This window comes from Callorhinchus milii, unplaced genomic scaffold (assembly GCF_018977255.1).
Source record: "Callorhinchus milii isolate IMCB2004 unplaced genomic scaffold, IMCB_Cmil_1.0 Scaffold1, whole genome shotgun sequence".
Classification (NCBI taxonomy): domain Eukaryota; kingdom Metazoa; phylum Chordata; class Chondrichthyes; order Chimaeriformes; family Callorhinchidae; genus Callorhinchus; species Callorhinchus milii.
Genome location: NW_024704742.1, coordinates 88,565,786 through 88,582,836, shown reverse-complemented (window position 1 = coordinate 88,582,836; position 17,051 = coordinate 88,565,786). Strand labels below are relative to the sequence as shown.

General features: G+C 40.5%; 1 protein-coding gene across 1 annotated transcript in view; it reads left to right on the top strand.

The window, feature by feature from the left end:
- Nucleotides 1-2,325, top strand: part of LOC103178088 (spermatogenesis-associated protein 6) — a 37,903-nt gene extending 35,578 nt beyond the window's left edge. The window contains exon 13 of the mRNA XM_007892604.2: nt 571-2,325. The gene's annotated coding sequence lies outside the window, so the exon portion shown is untranslated. The remainder of the gene's footprint in view (nt 1-570) is intronic.
- Nucleotides 2,326-17,051: the final 14,726 nt, after the last annotated feature.

The following is a 17,051-nucleotide window of genomic DNA, read 5'->3' as shown; positions in this document are numbered from 1 at the left end:
CCCTTTGCTTAGGTGGCTCTGGCCTCCACATCTCTCTTCCCTCCAGTCCACCATCGGAGGCTGTGCTTTCAGCCACTATGCCCTGAAACTATGGAACTCTCTGATTCAATCTATTTGCCTTATAATAATAATAATAATCCTTGCATTTGATATAGCGCTTTTCACGTCGGGAGGACGTCCCAAAGCGCTTCACAGAACACACTGTAAAGTGAATTGACTGTATATTTGTGGCTACTCTTGCCCATCTTTAGATCACACCTGAAGACCTTTCTCTTAGAATATGCTGACCGTATTCTTCCCCTTCTCCCTGGCTCAGCGTCAAGTTCTGTCACTGTTAAGCACTCTAATATGCTTCCCTTCGTGAAGGGTGAAAACATAGAAGTTGACCCCATGTAAATGAAGGTTGTTGTTGTTGTAACTGAACATTTGTTATTGAAATTTTGGCTTTCTGTGTTTAGTGCCATAAATGTAGTTTATAGATAAGCAAACTGATTGTTTTTATATAAGAAATTGTGAGTTTTAAATGAGTATTCATCGTTTCTAAAATGTAACATTTAATTCTTTTGACAGCAAATGAAGCAGAAACATTTAAAACTGATCTGCTATCACGAAGAGAAGTCTTCCTCTTATTTCTGCTGGTGCTACAAAACGTGGGAAAATAAAACCAACATAAACTTGCCAACAAAGTGTAAAGTAATCTTCTGTCCTGATAATCTTTGAATAACCATTCAGCAATAGCTTGCTTTAATAATCGAAGATTATGTATTGTACACTGGCGTTTGAGCAACCTCTTTGCTTTTTACTAAATGGAAGATTGAACTGTTTTTTTGTCCATTTGTGTGGGATGTATTTTTACATCTTCATCGCCTGTTCAGTAAATCAAAAATCTCAGATAATTAATTTATTTCAAGTTTAAAGCATTCAGTCTGTTAAAGGGCCATCGGAGAAATTGCAATTTAATGCCACAGCAACAGAGGAGGAAATTGCAGAAGATAATAAGTGTCCAAAGCCCCGACTTCTGATTGATACCAATTGGCAGAAAACAAAAGACATCGACAAAACTGACAGTGAATTGTTAACGCAGCATTGTTGAAGGAGCTGTGTGAAGCCTTTTGCAGCCAAACAATTTACTGATTTAATGTGTTGAATTTTTCTTTTTGACCTGTTCTCTTTTAACTGGGATACAAGGGCATACATTGTAGACCTATTTATGAACTGTCGCACAAAGAATCACACAAAGAAATAGGCAATTCTCATTTAATTCATGTCAGTATCACTTATTAAGAATCTCTCTTTCCTGTTCTTTAAATAACTTATAGCCTCTGCAACTAAGCTGAGCGGCTGACTATCCAACTTCTGTTAACTCAGTCCTAGGTTCACTCTGTACATTTTACTATGTACATTAATATTAAACACAAGAATACTTTATATCTGCAGTGCTGGTTAGAATAATTTATTGAGACCTTAACATAGAATAAATAGCTATTTTCTGGAAAAAAATAAAGAATTCAAATCCACCATTATTTTGTTTTAGCATTGGGAATCCGAAAACAATCAGTTGGGTTTTAATGCTCAGCTACTACACCTACTACAGTTTGAGTTCATTTGCAGTCACTTCACAGTGATTAGGTGCTGGGATATGATCCAAAGTATGAGACCTTCTGCCAGGTCACAGAGATCTTCATTACAATTGCTATATTCCATTGTCTTAACCCTTCCAGCAGCAGTGCCATCAGAGAGTTCTGTTCCATCTCCGCAAACTGAGAATCGAGGACTTAATATCACATCAATAATGTGAGTGAAATGTTAGAAGTGTTTTTTTTTGTCTATGTAAAATGGAATATTAAAAATCATTTTTAAATAGTAATGATCTTCACCGCATACACAGGCATTAGCTTCATCAATGCTGCTACATGTTTCAATGTCAGTAGGTGGTTGACTCAAAACGTTTAGAAAATAGGGTCAGTGAGCACAATTCAGTGCAAATCTAATCTTTGTTTTGGTGGAGTAGAGACATCAGAAAATAATTTAACTGAAGTTCTCTATGATCATGTTTAATATTTTCCATAATATGAACCAGAAAAATATTACCCTTTAGGGCAAACAAACATGAAGACAAAAGTTGCTGTATAAAAGAAAGGAACATTACTTGTTTTCCTTTTTATCAGTTGAATATGTTCAGTTAATAGTCATTCGGGTTTTGATTTCACTCTGTGTTGAAATAATTTCATTGTTGTGTTAAAAAGGAATCCAAAGTTTTATATGAATCATTAAGATTTGTACGTTTTACAATTTTTTAATATATATTTGTTAAATAAATTCTTAACATGCAAAATGATTCTCATTGCATATTTTTAAGCAAATCCGTTGGCTGGAGTTCACATTTGTGCAGTACTGTCACTGTACCTTTTGAAATGAATCAGTTCTGGCCCCTTTAATATTCCCTGTTCTATAAATACATTATTGTGCTGCCACTGGGAGAGTGATCTGTGTGTTTGCAGCTGCAGTACAGAATGTTTCTCTTTGCATCTGGTAACTATGAAAAGACCACAAAACTTTATTAAAGCCATAGAGAAAGGCATTAGCTCAACCACCAACCATGAGCTCACAATGTCACAGTTGTCCCCTGTGCTGCGAGTCCACGATTTGTAACATTGAAGTGATATGTGAATCAGATACCTATGAGAATTGGTTACAAATTACAGTAAAATTTACATTTATGCCATGCCTTTCACATCAGGAAGATGTCCCAAGGTGCTTGATATCTTATCTGGCACCCAAGGGGAGTGGGAGAGGGTGTTGGGGAGGGAAAAGATGATCGAAGGCATGGTCAAAGAGGAAGGTCTTGACACAGACCTTAAAGAGATGAGGGAGGGAGTCGGAGGGACTTGGGATGGATTTCCAGTTTTAGGTGGAATTAGGTTTCAAGTTATTTTCAAATGTGCTCATTGTCATTTTTATTTTTAACTTTTGCTCACAAAATAGTCAGTCAACTTTACAGTATATCCTATAAAGCAATTTGAAATGTATTAACAACATGATAAGGTACTATATCAAATGCAAGGATTATTATTCTTACGATTTATTATTTAATGGATGCTATATATTGAAGAGCCATTGGTAAAACAGAAACTAAAGCAGTGAAATGTCAATTTAAAATAACAATCAAGGTTCAGTTGCCCCTCTCATCTCATAAAAACTTGTAGTTTGCTGTACTTTTACACCAGCACATGGTGGGGGGGGGGGTGGGGGTGGGCAGGGTGAGGCAGATCCATTTTAGAAATGCTGTATTTGCCATATTTATTCATACAAATTGTATTTAAGTGCTTGGATGTTAACACTGGTTTGCCATGCACAGCACTTCCACTTATAGACCTGTTAAAGAACTGGAAGAAGTCAGTTACCTTCTCAGTATTATAGAGGTTAGACTCCATGCTCAATTATTGATTGTGATACCACCAAAACTATCTATCAAAAAAATGGAATTACTAAAATGTGATTTAGTAATACAGGTGGCAGTGACGCAGACTCAATTGACCGAATGACTTCCTTTGCTTAAAAAATCTGTTTCTTCATTATGAGTGGTTCGTACAATATTTGGATCTCAGTTTTAGCACCTTTAATGTCAATAGCCATCACAGATTATTATATTGGATTAAACACAAAGCCAATCTGAACATAATATTCTTTTGTGAAACCATTCTTTGCTAAATTGCAAGCCCTGGAGTGGTTTGGCTTTTGCATGCGCATCATCGAAGACTTTTTTTGGTTGACGTTCATGGCAAGACACATGATCGAGCTGTATAGATTGACCCAGAGCTGCAAGGAGCCTGCCTAATTATCTTGTATCTTTCCCCCAAAGCTCAATTTCCCAACCAAGGACTTGAGAATGTAGCACGACGCTGTACTAAAGCGTGTGTTGCCCATTGACTCCTAAATATTCATCCTCTGACTTAGAAGATTTTGTCACACTCCTTTTGTGTTAAGTTATGTGTCCTGGCAACACTGCAAGACAAGACTCCATTTGTTTAACCTCTTTGTTCAAGAATAAAAATTGTGATGAAATCAAGATTGCAGAAGCTTAATCTCTAGGAGATTATGGGGGAAAGAATATTGCATCGCACTGCACGATGCATCACCAGCACCAAGCGAGGAGTAATACTCTGTTTCTATTTGTATTTTTAAAAAGCAAAGCATTAAATGATCCAACTACACGGAGACCTACAGTCCAACTGCAAGCCCCTACATTCACCACACAGGACGGCAACAGAGTCTCAATTCATGTGGAGTCCCATGCCTTAGTGGGTAGAACGCTCGTCTTGCAAGCGAGAGGAACTGGGTTCGATTCCTGGGCAGGGTAAAATGTTGGGCAAGTTTCCTTACTCCATACGCTGTTTAACTAGCAGTAAGAACGAACCCAGTTGTAACTCGATTGGCAGATCGCTTTTCCAGGAATAATAATTCCTTTAAAAAAAATAATAATTTGGTCACTCAATCCACGACTATTTGTAGGACACTGCTGTGCGCAATTGTCTGCCGCTATTCGCCCACAAAATTACAGTGAATTCACTTTACAGTATACTCTGTGAAGCGTTTTGCATTGTCGCAAAGACATGATAAAGAGCTATATCAAATGCATGGATTATTATTATCTTTGCATTTGATATAGTGCCTTATATTGTTGAAATGTCTCAAAATACTTCACCTGATATACTGTAAAGTGGTGTAACTGTGTATGAAACATGGGTGAAATGAGATTGATTGATTGATTGATTTTATTTGATTGATTGTTGTAGTTAGTCACAAAGGATCAGCACAATTCTATTCAGGACTATAATTGTGGAACTAGAGAAGAGAAAAACTAATCCTATCTGCACTCATTTTATCACATACTCCCACTCATTTGTTCTTATTGTGGTAATTGGCATCACTATTTTCTTCAGGATTATATTTAAACTTTGCCAATTTAAGATAATTGACAGATCTGCACAAAGGTTGTACCTTGATTCGTTGGTAAATTTCAGAGAGCTGAGGTGACGTTTGCTATGTCCTTGAGAGTAATATAGCACCTAATTTAATACAAAGATAGAACTTTCTACTCAGCTTTTTCCAGCCACTGTTCTTTGAGCAGTGTAAAGCCTCTCACCTCAACCCGTTCAATATAATATGTCAGCTTTCACTATTTTGTAGGCCTGGCTCAGTTGGTAACCCTCGCGTCTTTGATTCAGAAGTTTGTGGTTTCAAGCACCATGTCACCAGTTTGAACTCACAGTCTAAGGTGACACTCCAATGCAGTCCTGGTGGTGTGCTGCATTGTTGGAGGTGCCGTCCTTCAGATGAGATGTCAAAATGAGGTACAGTCTGCCAGTTGAATGGACACTAACGGAGTCCTGTAGCTTACTCGTTAGAGAATTCACCTCGCAAACAAGAGGGCCTGGGTTTAATTCCCAAGTAGGGCGAAACGTTGGGCAAATTTCCTTACTCCACACTCCTCTGTTTACCTAACAGTAGGTAGGAACCCGGTTGTTAGTCATTGGTGGATCGCTTTTCCTGGGGTAATAATCCCTTCAAAAAAATAATAATAATAATTTGGTCACTCCATCCACCACTGTGTGCAATTGACTGCCACATTTTGCCCACAAAATATAGAGTCAATTCACTTTACAGTATATTCAGTGAAGTACTTTGAGGCGTCTCGAAGGCATGATTTGGCGCTATATCAAATGCAAAGAATATTATTATTAAAGCTCTATTGAAAAAGAGAAAAGAAGTTTCTCTCCGGGTCCTGGCGAACAATTCCCCAGGGATTTATGCATTTATCGGCACTGAAAAAAGCTGGTAAATCATGGAATCATAGAATTATACAGCAAAGAAGGAGGCCATTTGGCCCATCGTGTCTGTGTCAGCCCTTTGAAAAGAGCAATCCAAATCAATCCCACTCCCCTGCTCTCTCCATAGCCCTGCAAACTTATCTACTTAATAATTATCTACTTCTCTCCTAAAAGTTGTTATTGAATTGGCCACCCTTTCAGGTACCGTTGGTATTGATAATATACCAGTAATGTAAATGTTGGCAATATAATTACACTTAGCCGGACATTCCAGCTCACAGGACCTGATCTTCCCTGCATTGTGCTGGCTAGCCGGGCTTTTAGTGTGTTGTAAAACCATGCGATGTTTGCATGATGAACACCAATTATATGTGTCACCCTCAATAATGTAAATTTCCTGCATAATATAACATAGTATGAAGCAGCAGCTGATAGGTGACCACTTTAGGAGAAATGTCATCTGATGAATATGCAGGAAAGTCGGAGTTCATGACAAGAATGGCAGACGTTTCTTTTGTGAACATCCTCAGCAATAAATGTGAATATCTGCCTAAATTAAATATATCACATTGCTGGAACACAGTAAGCTAATGTCTGAAACCATTCCTCTCTCCATCTGCAGCTTAGGGTGCTCCTTCTACTGCCTCAGCTGAAATCACCTAGCTCAGCAGATGGTGGACATTAAACAATATATGGCTTTACCAGGAGGGAGGTGTATTCAGCTGTTGAGGAAGCCTTTGTTATCCAATCTGAAAAACACTGTCTGAAACAAACTGGAATGCAAATTTTCAGATATCTGAATTTAGCACAATTTGGATTACTCTGGATTCAGAATGTCCCTTTGCTATTTAAAAAATGTTTCAATATAAATCTTTTTCTTTTAATATTTATATTGTGTTTGTGGAACCAATGGAAAATATTGTGAGCACTGTGCAACACTAATATAAGCTATTTTATGCTAATTGCCAAACAATAGTCACAATGAAAAGATTTAATAAAAGGCGCTAGATAAATGTAAATTAAATTGTATTGTTACGGTTCCCAATTTACAAAATCATACCGACAATCTACAGCACCAAAACAGGCAATTGTCTCAACTAGTCTGTGTTAGGTCTCAACTCCACATGAGCCTCCACTTATCCTTTATATTAGCCTCCCCCCACCACCCTTCCATTCCCCTCTATTTCCTTCTCTTGTATGCATTTTACGTAATGTAAACAAAATTTTCTTTCAAAAAATAAATGCATTATATGAGCTGGGGTCAATTTGCAACTCACCCTATCAAGTGTAGCCCTACATTGTGCCCCATATCTCACAGCTTTCAGTCATGACCAGCCCAGATGCAGAATATTGACCAAGGTGAAATTTCACGTTCATCCATCATCCATCTGCTTTCCTTGTTCTCCAGCAAAATGAGCCAAATGAATACCATCAGAAGGAAGTGCTATCCAACTTCCATAAAGTAGTGAAAAGGAAATATAAAACAGATCTGTTTAATAGAACTATTGGGCTATTTTTCCTGTCCCCGGGGGAATTACCTGCCCTCCATTTGGCAACTGCTCACAGTGGAAATTGAAATCAAGAGCTCAGTGTGTGGTGAATCACAAGTATAGATCTGCATCCTATCACTCTGTGGTAATCGTTACAGTGGTCCTTAGAGTGGCCCAAATGACAAGACATTGGTTGGGATTATGCCACTCAATGAAACATGAGTAACTGATATAATATGTATTTTGTAATGCGAACACGCCTGCAGCAAAATAAAACATTTTATTACAGTTCCTATTTAGCAAAGCACTGCAGGATGTTCGGTAATGAATCAAAGCTGGAGCAAATGTTCGCTTTAACTGGCTTTAACTTGTACAATAATGAATCCATGTGTCCGTTTCCTCTGAAAGCATCATCCAGCCAGTTTAAAGGGATGCAGTTTTGATGAAGGATTGTTTGGCAGACTCTTTCATTTCTATGCAAACAGAATACACATTGGGACATATAAGCCCGGAAAGGACCATGACAGCCATCTGGCTGATCCCAAAATAAAAAAAACATTCAGTACTCCATTGGATCGAATTTGTGAAGCTTGCAAAACAGATTTGTTGTGTTAATTGTGTGCCTTGCTGGCCATTTTGCTCACACGATATTTGGACTAAGCCAGCTGACTTCATATTTCCAATTCACTGGCCAGGAATTTTGCCACAAAAAAGTTACAATTAACATAGAAAAAATTGGTTTGGGAATATTGTGAATTAGACTCCATTTCTCACCTCTCCCGGCACTCTGTCCCAATCAATTTCTTTGCCAAAGATCTGTCTAATTCCCTCTAATTCTCTGGCACGATTTGCTTTCACCACCTCTAAGGTTAGTCCATTCCACACTGTAAATTGGTTTGTTCGCCTTTTCGCCTTTGACAAGCATAGATAATCGTAAGCAGACTAACTGAAGCCAATAGAGCAGATTCTAAGAACCACAAGGTTAACATTTGAAAGCCTCAAGTTTGACAAGCAATTAGGATTTCTTTCTACAGAGCAGACTCGCAACAAAACTATCTGAGTTTGGGTTCACATGGTTATTTAGATACTTAAATAGCATAAAGATGCATCATCATATCAATAGTTTGGATTAAACTATAATAAATAATAATAATTGTTGTAATTGATATAGTGCCTTATCACATTATGTCAAGACATCTCAAAGCTCTCCGCTGAATATTCTGTGAAGTGGTTTGATTGTGTAGCTATTTTGAAAACAGCAATGTCTCACAGACAGCCATGGAGTGAGTGATCAATTTTATTTGAGGCATTTTGGCCAGGACACTGCCCTTCTCTTTTCGAATAGTGTCTTGGGATCTTTAATGTCCACCTGAACAGGCAGATGGGACCTCAGTTTAATGTCTCATCCAAAGGATCACACCTCAGACAATACAGCGTTCCCCCAGCACTGTATTGGAGTGTCAGCTTAGACTATATGAGTTCAAGTTCTGACATGGGGCTTGAACCCATAACCTTCTATTACAGAGCAAAGAGGGCTACCACTGAGCCAGGCTGACACACTATATATTACTAACATAATGAAATTGGCTCACATCTCTTCTTCCTTCCCCCCAAATAAAGTTTTAACAAGTTTTCTACATGAAGTTACTGCCCATTCAACAATAATAATAATTATTGCATGATAAAATGCCTTTCACATCAGGAGAATGTCCCAAAGCGCTTCACAGGATACATTATGAACTGAAGTGAACGTATGTTTTGTGGGTGAATGTGGTAGCCAATTTGGGCATAGCAATATCCCACATCAGTAATAAAGTGAACGACCAGTTTTATTAGAGAGAAATTGTTGACCATTCAAATCAAGTCATCGTTTTGGATTTCATATTGTTATATCATAGCTGGAATAAGGAGTGCAATTTAAAAAAGTACATTGCAAGGGTTGGACATGTTTCAGAGTTCGGCAACGGGGAGGATGCTTGGATGTAAAGTTCCAAGTTATGAGAAGAGACTGGCAGAGCTGTGCTTGTTTAATTGGAAAAAGGAAGATTGTGGGAGGAAATGGTCCAGGTCTTTAACAATGATAAGCGTAGATAATTGTAAGCAGACTAACTGAAACTAATAGAGTAGATACTGAGAGACACAAGGTTAATATTTGAAAGCCTCAAGTTCAAGCAATTAGAATTTCTTTCCACAGAGCAGAGACATGTGGGGCAGGCTCAAATAAACCATTTGATTCTGTATTGATTAACTCCTGCGGAAAAGGATAGATAACAGTATTAGAGGATATAATGTTAGATATAAACTGAGAAACAGGTCCGCAGAATGATGTGTGTGGAGGAAGGGAGGCCAGGTTTCAATGGTGGAGATGTAAGGATAGCTCCTGTGAAGCACTTTGAGACATTTTGATGATGTGAAAAGGTGCTACATCAATTGCAAGCATTATTTTGATCAGATTAATATTCTGGAGCTTCTTTTGCTCATTTGTGGTCAACCCTTCAACAAAGTTTATGCACGAGATAGAGAGGGTAGGTTGGAATGAAGGATTAGGAAATATTTCCATGGTCTATGTAATATAACAGCATCATAGGGTGCAGGGAATAGGGATTTGTTATTTGAGTATTTGGTTCCAATGAATGAACTAGCGCCTACCTAGCTCAGCCACTGGAGCAGAAAAGTTCTGGGTCAATTTCGTCATGTTAGCTTGGATGATTCATTGAACGATAATAAGCTTTGCATTCAGTATAGCCCCTTATCATTTCGTAAGGACATCTCAAAGCACTTCACAGTATTTACCATGATATGGAGTGACTGTATTTGTAGGTGAATATGTTGAATAGACTCCTTCTATGCTCTACTTTTCATCGCTCTGTGAGGAAACTTGCTGGGCTGAATATCCTTTTTGCCGACTATGATTTCCATATGTTCTTTATCAGATCATTCTTATCTCACGCTCCACAGCTATGAAGAGGCAGATTCAGGGAATTGTATAGAGAAAAGGATAAACAAAGGCCCATGTTCTGATTGCTGAAAAGTAATTAACAACTGTGACTCCATGTTTGGACCTTAAGTTCTGATAGAAGCTGAAATATCTTTGAACACACATAGTCTATCTGATACTCCAATGCAGTGCTGAGGGGGTGTTGCATTGTTGGAGATGACTTCTTTTGGATGAGATGTTAAGATAAGGATTGTTTAGGTGGACGCTAAAAGATTTCTATTCGAAAAGAGAAGCGAGTTTCTCCTGGTGTCCTGGCCAACAATCCCCCAAATAAAATTGTTTAAATGGGACATCGCTTTGTGCAAATTGGCTGCCGCATTTACTTACACGAATGCAATCACTACATTACAATAAATCCTGTGAAGAGCTTTGAGACCAAATGCAAGGATTATTATTAAAAATAGCTATGCTCTTCTTTAGAGGAGATGTCCAGAAAACAATAACAACAACTTACATTTATATAGCACTCCTCACCATTCAGTATTCAATATTAGAGTACCAAATAAATGCTTCTCTGCTGCTGAGGTATAGATCCTCAGTTGATATGGTTCCTGCATTGAGCGTGCTCAAACTGTCCCAAAATACCACATATATTTTTTCTTTGCTGGATTTCATTTCTCTGGTTTGCATTTTGCAAAATATTGCACAACACAATTTCAAAAGGCTTTTGATTGTGAGAAACTCCCACATAATGCATTAATTCTACCAGTACTTGCAATCCAATCAGGTTATATAACATTCTTAATGGCTCTTTAGATTCCAAGGGCTGATGAATGCATGTCACTATCAGCAATATGCAATTGTGAACTTGGCATTAATGCTAAAGTAGAATACACTGGCACACAGTTTAAAATGGAATCCCAGAGATCAGCACTGAAACAAACAGAGTGCTGGGTAGAAATTTCACCTTGGTCTAGATATACTGGATGAACAGTGACATTTCAAAGGGTCCAGAATTTGTCAAATTCTTTAATGCTCTCTTTAATCTTCAAGCTTTTTTTTCGGTAAGTTTCTTTTGAGACCTACAGAAAACGATCTAACTAAATATCAACAATTTGCTAGATTCTGCACACTGAATATTGTAAATCTAGACCTAGGTGAGTACCTATGCGCAAAATGTCCTGTGTATTTCATGAAATATATTAACAATAATCCTTTCATTTCATACAGATCCTATTACCTTGAGAAGTCGTCTGAAAGCACAACACAAGATATACTGTAAAGTAGATTGACTATGTGTTTTGTGGGCAAATGACACAGCCAATGGTCAGCTGAGGCCTTGTTTAACGTCTCATCAAAAAATTACACCTCCGACAATGCCCTCAGGACTGCAATGGAGTGTCTATGTGAGTTCCAAGTCCCAACGTGGGGCTTGAATCCACAATCTTCTGACACAGAGGCTAGTGCTACCAATTGAGCCAAGATGACACATAATAGTAATCTGAATTACAATAGGAAGTTGTCTATTCAAATAGCCCTTACCTGAATATTCTAAGGCATAGAATTATCCATTCAGAACACAGCATTTATTCAAATTGTGTTCTCATTGCTTTCATTGCAGCATTACAGTATTATAATAGATGACTGCGGTTTGGTATATATGTTAAATCATTTTAGAAGAGTTTCTGGGCTGCTTTAAAGCAATTTGTTATCAAACATTTTGTTTATTCTAATAGGATAAATATTTCATGATCTATTCGGATGGAGTGTATCCACTGTTAAAGTCTGGAAAAAGGGTCACTTTGTAATTTTGATGTTGTCTGCAAGAAAATCCATTCACTGTATATCAAATCGGTGTCTACATCACACTCCCAAGTGTAGGGGTCATAAAAACTTATAAATTTATGCCTTGGATTCTATGCCTGATAGATTCTGATACATATTCTGGTTATATCATTTGTGTTTTTCAAGGATAGAATCAGGGTGGGCAATAAACCATTCGTTTACAATTCTGCTATTCACTGCAGGCATCAGGTTCTTGAAAGTTCTGACGAAGGGTTGTGGACCCGAAATGTTGACTCACTTTCCTTTCTCCATAGATGCTGCCTGACCTGCTGAGTTGTCCCAGCTCTCTCTGTTTTTGTTTCAAGTTCTTGAAAGTTAGCTATAACTTGGGCCAGATGCAAAGTAAAACGTAATCCCAATCTCAAAATAGCAACCCTTTTTGAATTTGTGTGAATCGTTCCATGTCTCAGACCAGCTATTTTTATGAGTAACATTCAATTTCAATCCCAATTGGGAGAAATTTTGTGCCTGCCGTGATCGCATCTGTATCAGCCTAGCTCAGTTGCTAGGACTCTCACATTTGAGTGAGAAGATCATGGGTTCAAGTCAACCTATCCCAGCTTCACCATTGACTTTCAACTTTTCCTTATGCAAGTACATGGTGAGGAATATACAAGGTAGCAACCCATCTTCATGATAACCTATGTACACCCAATGGTCCAAATATCTCAAGGTTTTTTCAAACGTCTCCTGTTTCATATGTGGAGCCATTGAGGTGGGATCATGAATTGTCATTAAATGGGCAGTCCCAGGCGAATCAGAACATTAAACCCAGGCCTCACAGAGGATAAGCTCCCCTCCTCCCACCCCATAACAATCAAGCACATGGAATAACCAGAGGGGAAATTGCTGGGCGCAAACCGTTCATTTTAACTCAAGCAATTGGTGCTGGTTGTCAGTCCTATTGCATGTATTAAATTATAACAAGCTGTTTGGAGCCTAGGGCCGGCCAATAGCGGGAAACGTGTGTTTATGCGCTGGAGTGTGGTACTGTACAGGATACGTGTGGAAATAGGATTGTAGCATGATGTTGTTTATTATGGATGCTTTGGAGTGTTTAGGTTCAATTGGCCTATTGTGTTTTGAGTAAATAAATGGCCTGTGTTTGTTACGCCATTTCTGGCCTTGTCTATAGCTTTATTCTTGACCTCACCCCGGCCTTGCTCCTTGACTACTGCCTAGAGGGTCACTGTATTACACTTCTAAAGAGATTTAACTGTATGTGGGATGTTGGGTTGTGTGGTGATTTTTTTCCTGTGGAAATATTTTGGTGTTAATCTAATGCCATCAAGCCAGCTTTGGTACTATCTCAAATTGTTATTATCTATCAGAAGCTAAACTGGAGTCAGTTCCTGAACATATTACATTCTTGTCAGAAAGGGCTGGAACAGATACACCAAGTCAATCCCCTTAATGCCATACAAAGGCGAATGGGGATGCAGTGGAGAGGTTTCCTCCAGCCCATTTGCAAAGTCCAAAGCAGTGAGGTGGATTTGTGGCAAACACGATAAGTGGCTGCAGGGAGGGAGGGCTCTGGCCTACACTGACCTGTAACTGAGCATCCTGGAGGTGGAGGCAGCTTTGCAGTGGACATGTCTATTTGCCAAGGCCTCTGCATGCCTTCATTACTTTGAGGATCAACTACGCAAACTCATTGCTTGTCGGCCTCCCCAACTCCTCCCTCCAATCCTCACTTATTATTATTATTATTAATAACTCTGCAGCCCGTGTCCTCTCCCGCACTAGGCTCCGTGACCCTATCACTCCCATCCTTGTCCAACTCCACTGGCTTTCCATCACACAGAAGATACAGTTCAAGATCCTGGTCCTAACCTTCAAAGCCCTCCATGGTCTTGCTCCCCCCTACCTCTCCAACCTCCGAACCCCCTACCACCCTGTTCACTCCCTCCACTCAGTGGGCTCTGGCCTGCTTCATGTCCCCTGCCTTGCTCGCCCCACTATTGGCGGGCGGACCTTCCACCACTCTGCACCCACCCTCTGGAACTCCATCCTGCATTCCCTCCGTCTCGCCCCCTTCCTCGCCACCTTCAAGACCCACCACAAGACCCTCCTCTTTGATCCTGCTTTTGATCTCCCTGCTTTTCCCCCCGCCCTCCCCCTTCCCCCACCCTCAGCTTGAGTCCGATACTCTGTCTGTCCAGCGCATTGGGATGTCCTCCTGACCTGAAAGGTGCTATACATATGTAATTTTGTTGTTGTTATTGTTGTTGTTGCAGAATTTGGAATGAACAGAATGGGTGCTGAGTAAGCCTGGTACGCAGCATTGGACTTGGACCTCGAGACTATCAAAATAGCTGGTACATTACAAGCTGTCCTGTAAAGGTCCTCCTACAATGCTGAAAGCAGATGTGTGCCAAAAATCTGATGTGGAAGCTGGAAACTCTGAGGCTTGGGATGACAGCTGCTGGAAGGCATTACCTGGAGTCCAAGTTTGTGAACACACAACAACAAATTACAGTTGTATAGCAGCCTTCACATTGGAGAGACATCCCAGGGCACTTGACAGTCAGGGTTTTTTGGACCCGAGCATGGAGTTAGGGTCAGGAGGGGTGGAGGGCAGGAGGGGTGGGGGTGGCAGGTTGGCTGAAGGCACGGTCTTTAGAAAGCACTTGAAGGAGGCAAGAGAAGGGGTGATATATATCCATATATCTAGCACCTAGAATATACTTCATTAGTTTGCAGAGAGGTAAACAGCTTCTGCTTAAACTCCACACCTCCAACTGGTGGAACCATTGCTCAATGGATAGGGATGTGTGTCTGAGCTGCTGACATCAAGATGGTGGCAATGCTCTCAGACATTTTATGCTGAGCTGTGTTGCCCACCAGTAAGCTCTCAGGGAGTTCATGGTACCTTGCATTGACTTAGTGAGGGCTCAAACATGTGCATGTCAGATGTCAAATGACCAACTAGGGACTATCCTCCTGGGGGGGAGGTAAGAGGGTTCTTGAAGCTGAACTGCCTCCAAGGTGATATGCCTGGCAACAAAATATTGGAATTGAGTTAACACTGTCGCGGTCCCGATTGTGCAGTTCCTGAGCCAGTCAGCTCCGCGCATTTCCAGGGCACCGCTGTTGACAATGCATCCAGGCTGGCTCATCGGCAGAAGTTGGAAAGGCAGATCAGTCACTGGGGGCAGGGAGGAATCCCACTCAGCTCCCATTAATCCAACTGCAAGCCAGAACTCCAATGGGTAGGGTAATCCTATCCGGACATGCAGCAGGAAAGCTGTCACGCAGAGTTCTCAACGGCAAGGTGTGTGGTTTTAGTTGGTTAGATGCCAATGCACACTATGGGATCCCCAAGCCTTGGCTCTTACCAACCTGTGCCTAATACTTTCCGGAATTAGGTAAGCAGGATGCTTCCCTCCAGGGCGAGAGTGCATATTCCATTCCAAAAACATCTCTGGAATTTCCGTGTGTAGGTGGGATGCATGGAATTCTCAGTTTGGTTTGGATTTTCTTAAGCATGGTGATAGGTTTCTACATATGTCAGACACCAAGCCAACCAAAAAAATTGCAGAGGTGTCTCTAACCAAAGTAACTGCAAAGATTAAATCATATATTGCCCAAATTCCTGGGTACAACAACAACAACTTGCATTTATATAGTGCCCCTTACGTAAGGTAGTGTCCCAGAGTGCTTGACAGTGACGGAGCATGACTCCGAGCCTGGAGAATGGGGAGGTGACTATAGGCTTGGTCAAATAGGTCTTCAGGCATGACCTGATTATGGGGAAGGAAGGAACAAGGCAGAGGGATAAAGGAAGGGTGTTTCAGAGTTTCGGGGCGTAGAGGCTGAAAGTGCACCCACAAATAATGGAACAGAGGGCACGAGGAACATGCAGAAGAGCGGAGCCAGTCCAGCGGAGACAGCGGGTTGTGGGTTGGGGGTCGGAGAGGTAGAGAGGTACCAGGGCATGAAGGGATTTAAAAACGAGTGTGAGGATCTTGAAATTGATCCATTCGGAATTAGGGAGCGAGTGGAGCCTGGCTAGAACTGGGGGTATGGAGTTTAGTATGGGTTAGTATGCGGGTGGCGCAGTTTTGGGTCAGCTGGATCCTGTGTATGGTGAAGCTGGGGAGACCGACCAAGAGGGCATTTGAAAAGTTGAATCGGGAGGTGATGAATGCATGAATGAGTGTTCCGGCTACATTTGGGGTAAGGTACAAATACCAAACCCACAATCCTCAGTGAATGTTGTCTTTGCTGAAGAGTGCTTGTAGGTTCATAGAATCGTACAGCACAAAAAGAGGCCATTCGGCCCATCGAGTTTGTACCGGCTCTTTGAAAAGAGCAATGTAATGTCAATCCCACTCCCCAGCCTTTTCCCCATAACCCTGTAAACCCGTCCTCCTCAAATACCCGTCCACAGCGTTTTTAAAAGTAGTTATCGAATCGGCCTCGACCAACCTTTCAGGCAATGCGTTCCAGATTCGAACAACTCGCTGCATGAAAAAATTCTTCTCACCTCCCCTTTGCTTCTTTTAGATACTATTTTGAATCTGTCACCTCGAGTCACCGACACACCCACCAGTGGAAACAGTTTTTCCCTGTCTAACCTATCAAATCCCCTCATGATTTTGAAGACCTCTATTAGGTCTCCTCGTAACCTTCTCTGCTCCTATGAGAATAATTCCAGCCTCTCTAACCTTTCCTCATAATCAAGGTCCCTCATTCCTGGTACCATTCTTGTAAATCTCCTCTGCACCCTTTCCAATGCCTTAACATCCTTCCTATAGTGTGGTGCCCAGAACTGGGCGCAGTATTCTAACTGAGGCCTAACCAGTGTTTTATAGAGGTTAATCATAACCTCCTGACTCTTGTACTCTATGCCCCTATTTATAAAGCCTAGTATCCCATATGCCCTTTTTACAGTTTTATCTACCTGTCCAGTCAGAAAAGCAGCCATTCACCACAACTCTCTGC